This window comes from Lithobates pipiens, unplaced genomic scaffold (assembly GCF_037356315.1).
Source record: "Lithobates pipiens isolate NorthernLeopardFrog02 unplaced genomic scaffold, aLitPip1_a1.2 Scaffold_13, whole genome shotgun sequence".
Classification (NCBI taxonomy): Eukaryota; Metazoa; Chordata; class Amphibia; order Anura; family Ranidae; genus Lithobates; species Lithobates pipiens.
Window position 1 is genome coordinate 188,874,619 of NW_027507718.1, and position 18,095 is coordinate 188,892,713.

Here is an 18,095-nt window from a genome sequence, read left to right on the forward strand (position 1 = left end):
CACCGGCAGAAGCCGAAAAGCCGATTCGATGTCCGATTTAGCCATCATAGCCCCTTGCCCGTAGCGCCGAACCCACGACACTGCCGCATCAAAAGAGGTGTATGACACCGCACACTCCTCCGGGGCAATGGCATCATTGACGGAAGCCCCTTTCGGGAAGGACAGGTGGTGAATCAACCGAAAACTTATTGGGCTCCTTCTTTGGCACCACCCCCAGTGGCGAGACCACCAGATCCGGAAGGGGCGCCGTCGGAAAAGGGCCAGCCATGCGGCCTAACGCAACTTCCTTCCCCAATTTTTCTGTGACAACCGCCGAGTGCAGCAACGCAGACTTCAAGTTTTGTGCCAAAGGCGGGACGGTTGCAAGCGAACAAGGGATCTTGAAACCGTATGTAAAGCCGTCTGCCAGCAGACGGGCCCCAACCTGGTCCGGATATCTACGCAGAAAAGGTAGCATCCTTGCCACCCGCACCGGAGTCGTCCCTCTTGTTTGCAAGATCTCCGGGACACCCCTTTCCTTTGCGGAAACACTTCGACAGAGCGTGGGATCCCCCGCAGCCCGAACAAGTGTGCTTGAAACGGCAGTTAGCCCCAAACTTGCAGGAGCCATCGTTAAACTGCCAGCAGAAACCCCAACATTTTTCGGTCGGTTGCCCTGAGGTAGCTGAACCTCCGACCCCCGTCTGAAAAAACTGGTTAGGAGCCCGCGCCGCCGTCATCAACTTCATCCATAGGCTGATGTCCTTATGGTCCCAGCGAAGCGACGGTCGGACTGCCATCCTCTGCCTGAATTGCTCGTCGTACCGAAGCCATGCCGTCCCACCGTAAGTCCTATGCGCCTCACTGATGGCTTCCAAGTACACAAACAGCGCGGAACAGTGTTCCGGAGCTTTTTCCCCCACCACGCTGGCCAAAATGGCGAATGCCTGCAGCCAGTTAGCAAAGGTACGAGGGATCAACCGATACCTACGCTTCTCCTCGTCCTCCTTCTTCCTCTCCTCGGGCTTCAACCTGTCCAGGTTGAACTTCTCCAGTGGCAGCAGGGTGAAGATCTCAATATACTCACCTATCCAAATCTTCTCCTTCACCTCCGTCTTCAGATGCGCTCCCAACGGGCCCTCAAAGCAGACGTAGACCTCGCTTCTTGCTGCATCCGCCATCCTCACCGCATCCGTGACCTTCTCAGGCGCCTTATCCGCCTCCCCGAACGCACTCGAGCTGGCCGGCAGCTCGGCAGGCGCCCCCGAAGCGCCCGCGGGTGCCAGCACCCCGGTCGCCACCGCGTTAGCGGCCGATTCAGCCGCCGGGCGCCATGCCTGTGCCGGACCACCCGCCCCTTGATCGAACTTCCTAACCAGCTCCTTGAGCCCCAAGAGCAGACCCCCCATGGCGCTCTGCTCCATACGCGCGTCCTCCACTCCCGACGCTGGGGGGGCTACTTCCGCCCCCCCAGCCCCGTCGCCCCCTCGTGAACTACCCCGTGCAAGCAAGTCATGCAACAAAGATGTAATGGAAACAGAAGATGTGCACTCACCAGGCTGCCCAGGACCGGGCCTCACAGCCGCCGACATCGGACCCAACGGAGACGACCGACCACGATCACCTTCTCCCTCCGACTCCGACAGTTCGCCTTCGGACCTCCCGTCTGCGACCACATGCTGTTGGCGCGGAGTGCGATTCCCTGACGAGCCGGCTCCTTCATCCTGGGGTCTGGTGCGCTGTGGAAGAGAGGCCCTACTCCTCCGCCCGCCAGCCCCGCTCTCCCGCCTAGGCGACACGCTCCTGCGTCTCCGGTCCAGCCGACTCCCACCGTCCTGCGACTCCATGACCACCTCGCTGGCCCTCTGGCCACTCCTCCGCCCAGGTTCGCTCTGCCGAGGGCTGGGGGCCTTTCCTGAGGCCCGGACCCCCACCCGCTGACCCACCGGATCCCGCCGTCCAGGCCGACTGCCTTCCGCTCCTCCTCTCGTACCGGATGGCCGCACCACCCCCTGGCCACCCCTCCGCTGGCTGCTGCCTATGCTGGGACTGGGGGCGCGTCTGCCGCCCGGCCCCCCACCCGCTGAGCATCCTGCCCTCGCTGACTTGATGTGCCTGCCGCCCCTGTCCTTCTGGCGTCTGCGCTGCGCCCCAAACATCTACGCCGGGCTGGTGGGGGGGGGAAACCTGGGACAAGCTGGCCTCCTCCACTGCTGTGTCTGGGCCCCTCCTCCTCGCCCCCCTCGTGGCGTACCTGCCGCTCCTGACCCCCGGTGGGGTGGAGGCTGGGGTGTCCTGCAGCTGGGGGTGAGCCACCGCTCCGATCCCCCTCCGATCCATCCCAGTAGCAGCTCCCAGGGGGCCCCCCGGACCGACATCCGGGCTGTACCGCTCGGGCGGCCGAGAACGCCGCGCCCGAGGTGCCATCACGTCTCCCCCGCCGGCCGCCGCACCTCCGTCTGCCGCCATGGCCGCTATCTGCTGCTGGAGCCATGCGGCGCCCTGGGTATCAAGAGCCGAGCGCAATTGCGCCAGAAAGTCCGCCACCGCCATCTTGGAATCTGGGACCACAGAGCGGGAGGGTACGTCAGATTCCTTCCTCCTCCGCTCTGCAACTGCTATCACTGCCCCTTGCTGGCACGAGATGGCCGCCGTGGCTCCGCCCTCCGGCTCCGCCCACCCCATGTTCTTAAAGCGGCCACACCTCCCCTAAAAACGGCGACTGTGCAGTTCAGCACATGTCATGCCGTCCCTGCGCCTACCTCCCCCTAGTGGATGCTAGCTGCGGGACTCCCTATAACTTGTGACTCATCACTCTAGCACAGAAGGGGGACAGACTCCTCAGTTGATGGTTCAGCTGGTTTTAGCAAACAAATTGTAATGCAGAAATAACAACTTTACTTTTCCTAAGAGCCTACCAATTCTGCATTCTGTAAAAATGCACCGCTCCGGCTGGACGTTTCATCCCCGGAGCCACGGTGTCACTTCTGGTTGCTCACTGGCACAGCGAGACCGGAAGTAACGCAGCAGCTCCGAGGGAAAGCACCATCTAAGTCTTACGGCGGTGGCAATCAAAAAAATACATCAATATGAATAAGGGGTGTTCAGGCGCATTGCATTGTGCCACAATGCAGAAAAAAAAACAGGCAAATGAAGTGTCTCGCCTGCAATCACGTGATTGCATAGACGTCACGGTCACGCTTCCCATAGTGCACTGTGTCCGACGTCCAAACCCAGTGCACTTAAAGGACCCTTTGTTTTTTGTTTTTTTCTTTGTTTTTTTAAGGGCTTTTTTTTCTGTGACTAGCTTTGGGGGGCCGCCGCCCGTGCACCCCCTATGGACAAACTGCTAAAGTCCATGTGACATGGTTTTCTATGGTACATGTTCACATCTATGCGTTTTTCAGCCAGTGTGTTTTTGGAAAGGGTGAGCAACTTTTTTTTTTCCGTAGCAGATTGTATTTTGCATGTAGTAGACTTCAATGGACCTGCACCAAAAACACAAGTGACGTTGTTGTGTAGATATGTGATTTTGGCCTTCCAGCACAACTTAATTTGCATTGTTGCTACATTGAAGCAATGCAGGGCTGAGCACTGTGTTCGAAATATTATGTGTGATTTTTTTTTTACACACTTTGGGTGCCTTGGCAGCCTGTTATTTTCAATGAGCTGCCATGATGCAACGCATGACATAATGTACGTTATTGTACTGAAAAAATTTAAATGGGCCCCTAAAACATGTAGCATCTAGGACAGTGATTCTCGACTAGGGTTCCTCCAGAGGTTGCTAGGGGTTTCCTTCAGTATTGGGCCATTTCTGCCTCTCGGATAAGTTCCCACCGACACCATTGATCTTTTTAGCTATCTGTAAGGAGGTAATTCTTCCCAATGACCACAAGTGTAAGGACCATTCTTCCCACTGACCATCACACTAATGTATCATGAGTTGTAGATTTCTCATTTTTAGCAGGGGTTCCCGAGACTGGATAACTATTTAAAGGGTTCCTCTGTGGTGAAAAGGTTGAGAAAGGCTGATCTAGGAGTTACAAAAGAAGTCGGGCCAATGCTGTGGTGACAGATCTGAATAGCATGCAGGTAGCTATGTAATGCCCAGCAGCAGTCACTGATTGCAGGTCCTATTGTAATCAAGGTCCTAATGGAATAAAATCTCCATTGCAGGCAGCAACTTAGTATATTCTTGGGCTTCATACTGCCACTTACAGTGAGAGTAGAGTACAGGCACTTTAACTGAGGATTATATTTTTGTAATTCCTCCAAAAAAAAAAAATCAGAAATATCTCCTTAATTTAATTTCTTCAGCTGTCTTTTTTTCCTTACTGCTCTAATGAGCCCACCACAATGAAACACTTGGTGAGAACACGAGTATCAGCATGTGTTGTTTTGCTTTGCAGAATAGACAAGCTGAAATATGATCTACATCTGCTTTTTAAGGAGCAGTTGGGGAAGGCTGTTGATTTTGCATTGTACATGTGAACATCTGCTTATTAAAATGAGCTTAATCAGGAGCCACTTGAAGAATGTAAATGGATGCTGAGGCCCAGTATGCGAAAACCACCTAGGAGATCTCAGCAAAGATATACAGTAGTCCTATGTTCAAACTCTCTCTATTCACTCTATATGTATAAAGTGAAAAAAAAAAAAATAATAATATACTGCGCTGTGAAAAAAAAACAAAAAACTAGCAGCCAACACAGCTGTAGACAAAAAGCGTTAATGTGGATATATGGAAAAGTGCAGCGCTAATTCTACAAAACAAGTAAAATTGTATTACTATACATAAACACCTCTAGCGTGATACCGTTTAAAAAAAAGTAGTATTTAATAAATATTAAATTGAACAATAAATATTAAATTGAACAGTCGTCATTGGGATGATTGATGACTGTTCAGTCAAAAACGTGTCAGGTGGATCTTTCTACACACATCGCTCTTTGTACCTGTATCCATTTACAAGCCTTTTTACGTTCTTCCAAATGTGAGTGTTCAATTTAATATTTATTAAATACTACTTTTTTTTTTAACGGTATCACGCTATGCAAGTTCTTTTGTTTGCATGATGCATGTTATAGGGTACCCAAGCCTCTGTTCTCCAACAAAGTGTTTTATGGTCCACATTCCATTGATGTTTTGATATCAATCAATTGAGATGTATCCAGGACCAGCTGCCTCCACCGGGTTTGACTAACCCAGTGTTTCTCAAATCCAGTCCTCAGGCCCCCCCAACAGGTCATGTTTTCAGGTTTTCCATTATTTTTCACAGGTGATTTGATCAGTTTCACTGCCTTAGCAATTACCACAGCCGTTTCATCTGAGGGAAATCCTGAAAACATGACCTGTTGGGGGGGCCTGAGGACTGGATTTGAGAAACACTGGACTAACCTAACAAGCCTTTAGGACTTGGGTGGTATAAGCTTCTCCAAGTCATTTGAGATCTGGTAAGCTTCCTTCTTTCTATGGTGGCAGGGTTTCTATCTTCCCATCTTCAGGGTTACACCGGTGGATTTCCACATACGTTTGATGGATCACATATATATTGGGACTTTTCCATTGTGTATTTGAGCTTTTGAACTTTTAAAATTATCACTAGAATAGTGATTTCATATTTTGCTTTCACTTATGGTTTGAGTTATATGATTTAGAGGTGTTTATGTATAGTAATACACTTTTACTTGTTTTGCACAATTAGCGCTGCACTTTTCCATATCCACTCTATATGTATAAGCCCAGCCTGGATGATTTACTGATTTTCAGTATGAGATAACCTAAGCAGTGAAGCACTTTATTTGCTAAACTCTTGCAATAAAGGAAAAAGAGACCCTGTCATACTTAAAATAAATGTTGCAAAACAGTTCAGCAGAGCTCAAAATTTCAAGTCCTGAGCTACTAGCCAGGCCTTAAGGGTTACTCCCCTCCAGTTGCCCCACCCAACCCCTGTTAAGGAATACAATGTACATAATGATAATCAGAAAATGTCTATTTGCTTATGTGTATACATGTTCCCACTCTCCTTACTTATTATGTAATATACAGATTGACTTTCTGTTCGGAGCCAAGATGGCGTCTATACCCTACATCCCCCGCGTTAGAAGAATTCATTTGAGATAACAGAACCAGCTTCAACCAAACTTCAAGCATCAAGTTTCTTCATTTCTCTTGTATTGTAACCAATGAGATGTACCAATTAGACTGACATAGTAATGATGTATATTTCAGTATAAAATATTAACACCGCCCACCAATAAATCAGAATTTAGAAGTAGCCTGAGTTGAACATATCTCAGAGAGTGTTTACTTCTAATGTGCATGCACATTTATACTTTTTTAATTAGAAATAGCAGCAGATAACCAAGAACTGATTTGTAGTTCTTATCTATTTCAACTGGCGCCCGTGTGTGGGGGGCTTTCAGGCCACAATCGAAGGGAGACCGCATTCCAGGACTGAACAGCTGGCCAGATCAGAGAAGGGGGTTAAGCGCGCAGCCCTAACAGTACGGTAAGCATATTTATCCTTACCATTTGTACGACTTCTCTGGTTTGGCTGTTTGATTTTGTCTTGTTGGCTCCTTTTGATTGTTCAAAGAGGCAGGTAATTTATTTCTCGCCTGAAGCCGTTTTAACGAACCTGCTAATGGTTTTCTGCTGACTATTATCTGTTCGGTGTCTGTCATTCTGAAGGACTGCGAATTTAGCAGACTGAAAGTGCAGCTGCAGGTGTGTGTCCATCCACACCCCTAGATTCTACCTCTAGTGGTGGGGTGGAATTCTGCAGGCGTTTATAGAAGGGGTTACTCGAGGTTGGCTGTGTAGGACCTCTGAGGGTTAATCTCAAACTGTGAATTAGGGCAGTTTGAAAGAAGACTTGCGGAAGTGGCAGTCTTGCAACCGTCTATACACGTTCCTTTCGGGTGAGATTTTCCTGAGGGTTTATCTCAAACTGTGAATTAGGGCAGTTTGAAAGAAGGCTAGCTGGAATTTGGCAGTCTTGTGACTCAGGTGAGCTTTTCCCGAGAGCTATCTTTGCAGTTCAAAGAGTGTCAGGTGTCATGTCCTGTACTGTGTGTATTTGTCCATTACTGTTTGATATACACGAAGAGGGTTGGAGAGAAGGTGGCTACCTGGAGATTCAGTTGGGCCATAAGCCACTGCTCCACACCACCTCTGACATGCTAGTTTTGACCCTCAAAGAGAACAGTCAGGAGTGTGTGCGAGGAGACAGATCTCTCGCAGGGATGCGAGCCCCCACCCTAGGAATTCTTTGATAAGACAGCAGTCAGAGGAGTATTAACCAATTTGTTGCCTGTATTCTCCTCTTAAGCCGTCCGCTGAGAGAGAGAGAGAGAGAGAGAGAGAGAGAAGGGAATGCTAGAATGTGATATTAGAAGAGGAGAGAAGATGTTGCAAGAAGCAGAGGAATGGCATGTGCTGATAAGAGAACAAAGGGGAGTCTGTGTGATAACGGCTTATTGGATGTGGCAGAAGCATGGTTCAGGACAGCAAGGGCATTGCAAAGAGGGTTGAATAGAAGAGAAAATCAAGAAAGATGCAAATTGTACTTTTTTATGTGAATCACAGAGTTGATAATGTGGCTGTACCGCCCCCATATACAAAAACTGGAACGAAGGAGGAGAGGGACAACCCTGCTATCCGCCTAACGCCCACTCCCTTCTCACCACCCCAACCCGAGCACAATCCACTGTGACCACTCCCAGGCGGCCATCTTGGTACACCCAAGCCCTCACTTCAGGCACAGCCCAGTGCACTTCCTGCCGACGGCCATCTTGGTACACCCAATAGGCCCAGCCATGGCCTATACTCAGTTCTTCCCGTTTTAAACCAGGATGGTTCCTACCACACACCTGTCTTCCCTAATATGGAAGCACTACCTTCACAGGCCGGATATGTTAATGATGAAGAAGCGTCCGAGTGGGAAGACCAGCAACAGGCAGCAAGGCCACCTGCTGATTTAATCCCTAATCCGGCTCCGGACTCACAGTTCCGAGAGGATCTCAAACATATGCTGACAACCATGAGAAACAGTGCCCATTCTCAGCCCCCCGCCCCAACACCAGTCTCGGTTACCAGAAGGGGCACCGGTGATGTATGTCGCTTTTACCCCATCACAAGCAGCAACCTTAGTGACAAGTCTGCTTGACCCAGAGAAACAGCCAATGCCCTTCTACCGCAGGGTAGTGCAGATACAAGAAACTTATTAAGCTGCCTGGAGAGACTTGATCAACCTATGCCAAATTAAAGCAGGACATGTCTTTTGGCCGGTTATGCAGGCGGCCCTACTATGATGTCTGCCTGGCAAGTGCCACTTCCTACACCTCAGGCTTTGAGTTCTGTGCACAACTCTGCGACTGGGAAAAGGAGAAATTGGCAGATCAGACCACCACAATCCAAGATATTGCCCAAGATAACGGGGAGTCTGTGGAGAAGTATCATGCTAGACTCATACAGGCCTTTGATGATCTGGGCTTCTCCCTCTATGAAAAGCCACACACACACATGTTATTTGCTTTTGTCTCAGGACTCAGAGAGGATATCAGAGAAAGCCTGATGGTGGCCCGCCCTGAATATCGCTCAATGAAAATGTCCAATTTACTGTTGGTGGCCAGAGGGATAGAAAACCAAAAAGGAAAAAAAACAACGCCCCTCATGGTAACACAAGATGAAGATCCAGCCTACACTCGTCCACCACCACTGCCCAATACCAGGGAAAAGATCATCTGTTACAACTGTGGAAAGCGGGGTCACATCAGAAGAGTATGCAGAACCCCAAGACATCCGAGACAAGACAGGGATCCCCGTGAAGGGCAACATGGACATGAACCTCCACCACCACGCCCCAACTCATGCTAGGAAATGAGAAAACCCGTGTCACCCCTTATGACAGTGTCCTCAAATGAGACTGGGGGACCCCTAGCAAAGGTCACGTTACCTATACAAGGAAAACCTACCACTTTTCTCATTGACACGGGTGCAGCCAGGAGTGTGTTGAGAGCTGAGGACCTGCCTGATAATTCTTTTCTTTCCACTATTGATGTTTCCTGCGTGGGAGTGGATGGGGTGCCCCGCTCTAGTCCACTCACTGAGCCTCTCCAAGTGGGGACATTTCCTGATTTGCTTACCAGATTTGTGGCGTCCTCTACATGTCCCTTGAATCTACAAGGAGCTGATGTGCTGTCCAGACTACAGGCGTCATTCATCTTCATACCTGAAGGGGGGGTGAAGTTACATACTCCCCTATCCTTGTAAGACTCATCTGCTTTGTGTTCTCTGCCTCTCCTGATGACACTTCATTAAGCAATAACTCCAAGTTCAATACCACAGGAAGTACTTGACAGAATCCCTGCGTGTCTATGATCCACAGGACCGGAAGACAACTGTCACTTAAAGGTACCACCAGTTTCAGTCAAGTTCAAAGAGGACGCATCATTGCCCTGGAAACCACAATAACCCCCCTAAAGTTAGCTCAATCTGCAGCTATTTTGAAGCATGTCAAGGTCCTCGTGTCAGATGGAGCCCCGATACCCTGCGCATCTCCATGCAACACACCTCTGTTCTCTAGGAAGAAGAGAACCCCTAAAAGAGAACAAGCTGGTTGCGGGGGTGTCCCTGACTGCAAAGTACCTCACAGTGGTGGACCATGCAAACGCTCTCTTCAGTGTCCACCCTCACCCCTCCTGCTGGTACCTTTTGCATTCACCCATGAAAAGACAGCAACATACCTAGACAGTTATGCCAAAAAGGGGCACAGAACTCTCCAAGCTAGTTTGTAAACGCTATGGCTATCATCCTTGACACATAACAAGTGGATCACCTGGAAGTGACTCTCCTTCAATATGTTGATGACCTTCTCCACTGTGCAGCTGACTTACCCACTGTTGAAGTCACCTCAGAAAGCCAGTTGGGCTATCTTGCCACACAGGGTTGCAAAGCCTCAAAGCCCAAATTGCAGTGGTGCTCAACATCTGTAATTGTTCTTGGACACTGTCTTGTCCCATGGGTCAAGACACCTCACTGAAGACAGGGTGAAAGCAATCTCCGACATCCCACTGCCACAAGGCCAGAAGCCCCTTCATTCCTTCCTTGGACTAATTTTGTATTGCAGAGCATGGATTCCAGAAGGCTCCCTACTGATGCAAGCTTTGTATGATGCCCTGAAAGCAGACCCCTTCCAGATGTTTCCTGAAGCAATATCCAACTTTGAGGCCTTCAAGCACACCATCTCTGGCGCTAGGGCTCCCAGACTACGACAAAACGTTCAAGCCCTTTGTATCCGAACATCTGGGACATGCTACAGGTGTACATATCCAATCACACGGCATCTGCCTACGCCCTATAGGATATTATCCCTGTCAGCTGGATGCGATAGTAAGAGGAGGCCCATTGTGTCTGTGAGCTGTCTTTGCTGTACAAGCCTTGTTTGACAAAACTTTGGACTTGGCTCTCGGACTCTGCCTCATTCTGCTTGCTCCCCATGACATTGCCCCCATACTCAACCAAAGATCCAGCCAAAACATCCGTCCACTGCCAGACACTTGAGACTCCTGAGTTCCTACCTTCTAGATAGCATTACTCTATTACGTTGTCAAACACCGAAACCTACCACCCTTCTTCCACTTCTCGAGGGGGGTAAGGAGGAGGAGTCGAGTCTTGACTTGTCACCCCATGACTGCATCGAACTAATGCGGCTGGAAACCACGCATATCCCCACCATGAGTGAAATACCCCTGCAGGATCCAGGTCACCACTGAAAACTCGGTTCTCCAAACTGAAACCTTACCGCCGGTGATGTCTGCACAGGTGGCAGAGCTGCAAGCACTTACTACAGTATGTAAATTGGCAGAGGGAAAAAGAGCCAACATTCATACGGACTCAAGATATGCTTTCAGCGTTGCCCATGATTTTGGTGTTATCTGGAAGGACAGAGGGTTCCTGACGGCTGCAGGAACACCTGTGAAACATAGCTCAGCCATCAAGGACTTGATGGACGCCCTGCTTCTCCCAACCCAAGTGACTATTCTAAAGTAAAGCACACGACAAACTCAACTCGAAGGAAGCTCGAGGCAATCTAGACGATTCAGCTGCCAAACAGACAGCCAGTGGTCCACGGGAAGTGGACAGCAGGGTGGTAGAAGAAGACCACTCCATGCTTATCCTACGGACTCTCCCAGTGGACAGAGTTTATCTGAAAGAATTACAGGAAGCAGCAAGTCCAGATGAGAAGGAAAGCTGGAAAATGGAGAGGAGCAACTCTCAGAGACACTATTCGAGTGCAACAAGAAGCCTTGTCTACCCAGGAGTATGTACCCAGCCATGGTGCAATGGGCAAATGGAGCTGCCCACTTGACAAAGACTCTTATGAACTTATGAGTTACTTCATTGACCAACAACTTCTGCAGATCATGCACTATCTGCAACAAATGTAACCCAGAATGTACAGAAAAGGCACAGAAGAAGCACCTGGCAAAAGCTCTATATCCCTTCCAGAGGATACAAATTGATCACTCCCAAATGCCAAAGGAGTGGCAGATTCGAATACGCCCCCTAGTGGAGGTGGACATGACTGCCAGGACCACAGCTAAGGAACTACTGAGTGAGATAGTATGTAGATTTGAGGTCCCAGAGGTGATAGAGAGCGATCAGGCCCAGCCTTCACAGTAACCCTTACAAAAGATTAGGGCAGCACTGGGGGTTCAGTTGGCTCTACACACCCCTTACCACCCTCAAAGTAGCGGGAAGGTAGAAAGGATAAATGGTACACTAAAAAACAGGATGTTAAAGATGGCCCAAGAGACTAACATGAGTTGGCCAGACAGTTTGCCCATTGCCCTGTTCAGTGTCAGACACACACCCCGGGGGAAACATGCCCTATCCCCTTATGAAATTTTGTTTGGATCAGCCCCTAGACTTGGTTGTTATTTTCCACAACAGTTACAGTTGCAATCTGATGTGTTAACTAGCTATGTCACACGTTTGTCCAGGGAATTAACCAATATCCATTCTCGAGTATTTTCCTCCATTCCAGATCCAGAGGCAGACTCGGGGACGCACAGTCTTCAGCCAGGAGACTGGGTGTTAGTGAAGAAATTCACAAGGAAAAACTCACTTGATCCAGATATGATGGTCCATTCCATGTTTTGCTGACCACAGCCACCTCAGTCGAACTGGCCGGGAAGAATACCTGAATACACGCTTCCCACTGCAAGAAAGCTCCACCCCCAAGGGCAAGATCCCGCCCACTTCATGACGACCATGCTGCATATCCTTTTTCTGTTTGGTCTAGGGGGGAGGCCCAGGAGGTGGTCATCAAAAAAAAATTATAACATAATTACATTTTGGTACAACTCTTCAGGTACACATGTGACCACCTTTACCTTTGATTACTGTGACATAGTACCTTGTCCGTTTGACTCTTTCATGGCAATGCCATTGGTACAGTGATATCCCTGATGGGAAGGATATATATGTGTGTTTTACAGACAGTTACTGGGGCCAGAATTGTGGTTCCTGGGAGGGACAGTGGGTTGTAACATAGGACCAGATTAGAGGGTATCTGGACCGGTGAATGTGCCCTTGAAAAGGTGATTATGCCCCTCCATATCCTAGCAGAAGATACCCCTGATACATACACTGACCCAACACACAGTCAGAGGAGGAAGCAAGCAGCTCTCTCCGGAAGCTTTGACCCTCATGTGTACATAGATGCTATAGGGGTTCCAAGGGGGGTCCCTGATGAATTCAAAGCCAGGGATCAGGTAAAAGTTGGTTTTGAGTCTTTGATCCCCATAATAACTGTGAACAAGAATGTAGATTGGATCAATTACATAAACTACAACCAACATAGATTCGTGAATTACACTAAAGATGCCCTCCAGGGAATTGCTGACCAGTTACCCCCCCACTTCCTACATGACATTCCAGAACCGGGTGGCCTTAGACATGGTGTTAGCTGAAAAAGGCGGTGTCTGTAAAATCATAGAAAAAACGGGAACCTGTTGCACCTACATTCCTGATAATACCGGCCCAAATGGTAAAGTAACTTTAGCTATAAAGAAATTAGAAGATTTGTCATTGGAGTTGAAGAAGAACTCCGGTATTACAGACCCATGGGATCAATATTTTAGCTGGATGAGTGGGTGGCAGAAGGTGGTCGCCCAGATAGGGGTAACGGTACTAATAATCCTGGTTCTTTTAGCCCTGATTGTATGCTGTATTCTACCTTTCGTAAAGAAGTTAATGAGCAAGGCTGTAGACAACAGCCCACCTACATTTCTCCACCAAGAAGAAGAGGACCCTCTTATGATGGAGGATGACAAACCCTTCCCTCCTCTACAGTCACTCCCTGTCCAAAATCTTACAATCCTCTAGGGTTATAGGGATAGATAGCACCTGATTGCCCTTCTCCAGCTGTATCGAGGGGGGTAGTGAACTAGTTGCTGCCCAACTCTATACAGCTTAAAAAGAGTTGCTGAGGAGAATGGGCCAGGTGAGGAGGACCTTTAGATGAGGGACAGAAGAAAATAGACATTTTAGAGGGGACTGTTAAGGAATACAATGTACATAATGATAATCAGAAAATGTCTATTTGCTTAAGTGTATACATGTTCCCACTCTCCTTACTTATTATGTAATATACAGATTGACTTTCTGTTCGGAGCCAAGATGGCGTCTATACCCTACATCCCCCGCGTTAGAAGAATTCATTTGAGATAACAGAACCAGCTTCAACCAAACTTCAAGCATCAAGTTTCTTCATTTCTCTTGTATTGTAACCAATGAGATGTACCTATTAGACTGACATAGCAATGACGTATATTTCTGTATAAAATATTAACACCGCCCACCAATAAATCAGAATTTAGAAGTAGCCTGAGCTGAACATATCTCAGAGAGTGTTTACTTCTAATGTGCATGCACATTTATACTTTTTTAATTAGAAATAGCAGCAGATAACCAAGAACTAATTTATAGTTCTTATCCATCACACCCCTACCCTGCCCCGCCCCTAATCACGCCCTCATAAATTATCTCATGAAATTACATTTAAATGTTTTATGCAGAATTAAGTTACAAAAATAAATATTAACAACTTGATCAGTGCCCATCAATGCAGCCTCACCTGTGCCCAACAATGCAGCCTACCTGTGTCCAACAATGCAACCTACCTGTGTTCTTATGATCCGATTGCCTGAGCTCCTCTCTCTTCCCTGGGGCGATCACTGGGAGAACGGCTCCCATTCAACCCTGGCTACTGGTGGTGCTCGTGAGCCCTCATTTTCCACTCGCAAAATGCGGTCTAGAGAATGGTTTTGAGCAAATGCACATCTATGAGATTGAATTGCCAGAACCAAACTACAACGTATATACAAAATCCATAATTTGGTTAGACACCAAACATGCCTATATTACGAGGAGCAGAATGCTAATAAAATACATTAGATCTCCTAAGTAAAATGATATATGATTCATAATATATTTGGTGTATATTAAATCATAATTTCATTCTGTTCCATAATATGTTGGTTGTCAGATTGTAAAACCTTGTCATATGGAAATAAAGATATAGTTAGAAAACTTGGAGTGTGTATGCAGAACATAATAAAAAAACTTTATCACGCCTAGTTCACACCCCCATGTGAATGAGGCCTTGGACTCTTTGACTGGTTCTGTTATTCCTGTAAACATCCTCTTCGGGAACTAGGTTTATCTGCAGCTCAGTAGCTCTTAATTTCATGGGGAGTAGAAAGGAATGCTAAGAGTCATTTATGAGAGCCAGTGACCCTGTCAGACTGGATTTACTCTGAAGGGAATTGGAAACGAGAAAATTTGAACTTTAAGTACTTTTCACTTTTAATCCTCATTTATTTTACTGTTTCTTATTGACTGTTTTGTAAAATATTTTCTGTAAAAATGTTCATACACCATTGTTTCTATTCTGTTAAAAGGAAGCAAGGAAGGGTTATAACCCCTGTCAGATTTTTTTTTTGCTATCTGTGTGCAGAGGTTTCCCTTTACTTCCTGTCCCATAGCCAAACAGAAAGTGACTGTAAAGCCCTGCAAATTGAGAAAACTTCTTGGGGAACCCAGGGTCACCAGAACTAGTATCCCAATTGAAAGGTTTCCCTTCTATTACTTTTCTGGGTTACAACCCAAATTTGGGATTTTCTTTTTCTTTCACTTTCAATGATCATGGTAAACAGAACAAATAGAAAGGGTGAATCTCCCGAACAGGGGAACGGACAGCAATAAAAATTGACAGGTGTTCTAAACCTTCTTCACTCTATCCAAAATGAAAAAAAAGTTTTGCTTTTAGTTTATACTTTAATCCCTGAATGTTCTAACCCGGAATTAAAGAATGTATTGCTTCTTTAACCACATGCCGACCAGACGGTCGCCTCTTCTTCTTTCCAACCATAACCATGTTAGAATGGGACATACAGTTGTGCTCATAAGTTTACATACCCTGGCAGAATTTATGATTTATTAGCTATATTTCAGAGAATATGAATGATAACACAAAAACTTTTCTTTCACTCATGGTTAGTGTTTGGCTGAAGCCATTTATTATCAATCAACTATGTTTACTCTTTTAAAATCATAATAACAACACAAACTACCCAAATTACCCTGATCAAAAGTTTACATACCCTGGTGATTTTGGCCTGATAACATGAACACAAGTTGACACAAAGGGGTATGAATGGCTATTAACCACTTAATAACTGGCCTATAGCCAAATGACGGCTACAGGTCGGTTTGTTATCTCTGGGAGGCCATCATATGACGTCCTCCTGGAGAATCGTTCCTGCGCACCCCCTCGGGCGCGCACACCGGAACATCCGCGCTCGCCGGGTTCACGGAACCCGGCGCAACACAGATCGCGGTAAAGGGCCAATAGCAGCGGTCCTTTACCACGTGATCGCTCCGTCCAATGACGGAGCGATCACAAATGTAAACAAAAACGTGATAGGGGTCATGAAAAGTTCATCTCTCTCCTCACACCGATGCAGCGTGAGAGGAGAGGAGAGCTATCGAGTGACGAGTGAGTGTTAAAACATTGCCTAACAGTGCCCAGCAGTGCCCCAGCAGTGCCACAACAGTACCCAGCAGTGCCACAACAGTGCCATCTGTCACCTCTGTGCCATCTGTCACCTCTGTGCCACACCTGTGCCATCCCTGTGCCACCCCTGTGCCACCAGATCCACACCTGTGCCACTACAGTGCACACCAGTGCCACACCAGTGCCACCTGTGCCCATCAGTGCCACCTGTGCCCATCAGTGCCACATCAGTGCCGCCTGTGCCCGCCAGTGCCACATCAGTGCCGCCTGTGCCCGCCAGTGCCGCCTGTGCCCACCAGTGCCATCTGTGTGCTAGTCAGTGCCACCAGAGCCACACCAGTGCCACCTGTGCCCATCAGTGCCATCAGTGCCCATCAGTGCCACCTGTGCCCATCAGTGCCACATCAGTGCCGCCTGTGCCCGCCAGTGCCGCCTGTGCCCACCAGTGCCATCTGTGTGCTAGTCAGTGCCACCATAGCCACACCAGTGCAACCAAAGCCACTATAGTGACATCAGTGCCGCCTGTGCCCACCAGTGCCGCCTGTGCCCACCAGTGCCATCTGTGTGCCCACCAGTGCTATCTGTGTGCTAATCAGTGCCCCCAGAGCCGCACCAGTGCAACCAAAGCCACTATAGTGCCCAGTGCCGCCTGTGTCCACCAGTGCCGCCTGTGTCCACCAGTGCCCCCTGTGCCCACCAGTGCTCTGCAGTGCAGCCTCACCAGCCACCAGTATGGCAAAAAAATATTTTACTAGCGAGGAGGCCTACCAGCTTCTAAGTATAACCGATGAGAGCAGCGGGGAGCTCTCTGATTCTCTGTCCGATTCGGATTCTGCCTATGAACCCGTTACAAGCAGCGGGTCTGATACTTAATCAGAAGAGGAATATGTGCCCGTGAAAAGAATGCGTTCTGGCATGGAGCAGCAGCCTTCTACCAGCAGCGCAGAGCCGTCCACCTCTAGAGCACAGCCGTCCACCTCGAGAGCAGTGCCGTCCACCTCGAGAGCAGTGCCGTCCACCTCGAGAGCAGTGCCGTCCACCTCGAGAGCAGTGCCGTCCAACCCGAGAGTAGTGCCGTCCACCCCGAGAGCAGTGCCGTCCACCCCGAGAGCAGTCCCGAGAGCAGTGCCGTCCACCTCGAATAGGGGCCATGCCAGCCTTCCCTATGCCCTTCAACACCCCCTGTGGCTGCCCTCTAATTCCGGAGAAGCAATTACCCCCCCCTTCACCGCCCAGCCAGGTGTCCAGGTGAACACCGATGATTTTTCAATGCTAGATTTTTTTCATTTGGCTTTCACCGAAGACTTACTATCGTCCATTGTGGCCCAGTGCAACCTCTACGCACAGCAGCACATAGTAAGCAACCCTGGCTCTAGTTATGCCCGTCCCTTTCAGTGGAGAGAACTAACTGTAGAGGAATTCAAAATTTTCTTAGGCCTAACTTTTTCTATGGGACTTTCAAAAAAAAAAACAATTGTACTCCTATTGGTCTACCAAACCTGTCCACCACATGCCACTCTTCTCATCCCTTATGCCAAGATCACGATACCTAATGATTATGCGGTTCCTCCACTACAATGACAACACCCAGTGCCTTCCCCGAAATGACCCAGCTTTTGACAAACTATTTAAAATTCGGCCACTCCTAAATTATTTCTCTGAAAAATTTCCCCAATTATATACCCCCGAACAGAATATTTCCGTGGATGAGTCCCTTGTAAAATTCTCAGGCAGGCTTGGCATCAAACAGTTTATCCCCAGCAAAAGGGCCCGATATGGGGTTAAAATGTACAAACTTTGTGACCGAGCCACGGGATACATCTACTCCTTCCTGGTGTACGAAGGGAAGGACTCCCAACTGCACCCCCCTGAATGCCCAGAGTACATTGGAGCCAGCGGAAGAGTGGTCTGGCAGCTTGTCTATCCACTCCTTGGAAAGGGATACCATCTTTATGTGGATAATTTTTATACGAGCTTGCCCCTCTTCCGCAATCTTCACCGGAGAGACACCCCAGCATGTGGTACA